This window comes from Arachis stenosperma, chromosome 10 (assembly GCF_014773155.1).
Source record: "Arachis stenosperma cultivar V10309 chromosome 10, arast.V10309.gnm1.PFL2, whole genome shotgun sequence".
Taxonomy (NCBI): Eukaryota; Viridiplantae; Streptophyta; class Magnoliopsida; order Fabales; family Fabaceae; genus Arachis; species Arachis stenosperma.
Genome location: NC_080386.1, coordinates 114,377,836 through 114,379,664, shown reverse-complemented (window position 1 = coordinate 114,379,664; position 1,829 = coordinate 114,377,836). Strand labels below are relative to the sequence as shown.

Here is a 1,829-nt window from a genome sequence, read left to right as displayed (position 1 = left end):
TCTTTGGTGAGCAAAGGAGGTTCATCCTCCCAAGTCTCATTTCCAAATAACTTGTCATTTAGCTTCATGATTGCTCCAAGGTATTTAGCAACTTGCTCTTCAGTGACATACTCATCCTCTTCAGAGGAAGAATACTCTTCAGAGCTCATGAAAGGCAGAAGTAAGTCCAATGGAATCTCTATGGTCTCATTTTGAGCCTCAGATTCCCATGGTTCCTCATTAGGGAACTTATTGGAGGTCAGTGCACGCCCATTGAGGTCTCCCTCAGTGGCGTTCACTTCCTCTCCCTCCTCTTCAAATTCGGCCATGTTGATGGCCTTGCACTCTCCTCTTGGATTTTCTTCTGTATTGCTTGGAAGAGTACTAGGAGGGAGTTCAGTAATTTTCTTGCTCAGCTGTCCCACTTGTGCCTCCAAATTCCTAATGGAGGACCTTGTTTCAGTCATGAAACTTTGAGTGGTTTTGATTAGATCAGAGACCATGGTTGCTAAGTCAGATTGGTTCTGCTTAGAATTCTCTGTCTGTTGCTGAGAAGATGATGGAAAAGGCTTGCCATTGCTAAACCTGTTTCTTCCACCATTGTTATTGTTGAAACCTTGTTGAGGTCTCTGTTAATCTTTCCATGAGAAATTTGGGTGATTTCTCCATGAAGAATTATAGGTGTTTCCATAGGGTTCTCCTAGGTAATTCACCTCTTCCATTGAAGGGTTCTCAGGATCATAAGCTTCTTCTTCAGATGAAGCATCCTTAGTACTGCTTGGTGCATTTTGCATTCCAGACAGACTTTGAGAAATCAAATTGACCTGCTGAGTCAATATTTTGTTCTGAGCCAATATGGCATTCAGAGTATCAATCTCAAGAACTCCTTTCTTCTGATTTGTCCCATTGTTCACAGGATTCCTTTCAGAAGTGTACATGAATTGGTTATTTGCAACCATTTCAATTAGCTCTTGAGCTTCTGCAGGCGTCTTCTTCAGATGAAGAGATCCTCCAGCAGAGCTATCCAAAGACATCTTGGACAGTTCAGAGAGACCATCATAGAAAATACCTATGATGCTCCATTCAGAAAGCATGTCAGATGGACATTTTCTGATCAATTGTTTGTATCTTTCCCAAGCTTCATAGAGGGATTCTCCATCCTTCTGTCTGAAGGTTTGGACTTCCACTCTAAGCTTACTCAATTTTTGAGGTGGAAAGAACTTTGCCAAGAAGGCATTGACTAGCTTTTCCCATGAGTCCAGGCTTTCTTTAGGTTGTGAGTCCAACCATGTCCTAGCTCTGTCTCTTACAGCAAAAGGGAATAGCATGAGTCTGTAGACCTCAGGGTCAACCCCATTAGTCTTGACAGTGTCACAGATTTGCAAGAATTCAGCTAAGAACTGATGAGGATCTTCCAATGGAAGTCCATGGAACTTGCAATTTTGTTGCATTAGAGAAACTAATTGAGGCTTAAGCTCAAAGTTGTTTGCTCCAATGGCAGGGATAGAGATGCTTCTCCCATAGAAGTCGGGAGTAGGTGCAGTAAAGTCACCCAGCACCTTCCTTGCATTGTTGTTGTTTTCGGCTGCCATGTGTTCTTCTTTTTTGAAGAATTCGGTTAGGTCCTCTACAGAGAATTGTGCCTTAGCTTCTCTTAGCTTTCGCTTCAAGGTCCTTTCAGGTTTAGGGTCAGCTTCAACAAGAATGCTTTTGTCTTTGCTCCTGCTCATATGAAAGAAAAGAGAACAAGAAAGTGTGGAATCCTCTATGTCACAGTATAGAGATTCCATGAGGTGTCAAAGGAACAGAAAAATAGAAGGAAGAAGTAGAGAATTCGAACTTAATTAGAT

At 41.9% G+C, this 1,829-nt stretch overlaps 1 non-coding gene across 1 annotated transcript; it reads left to right on the top strand.

The window, feature by feature from the left end:
* Positions 1–1,071: 1,071 nt before the first annotated feature.
* On the top strand, positions 1,072–1,175 carry LOC130958413 (small nucleolar RNA R71). Its single transcript, XR_009077536.1, has one exon. It is a non-coding gene; the product is annotated as a small nucleolar RNA R71 (small nucleolar RNA).
* Positions 1,176–1,829: the final 654 nt, after the last annotated feature.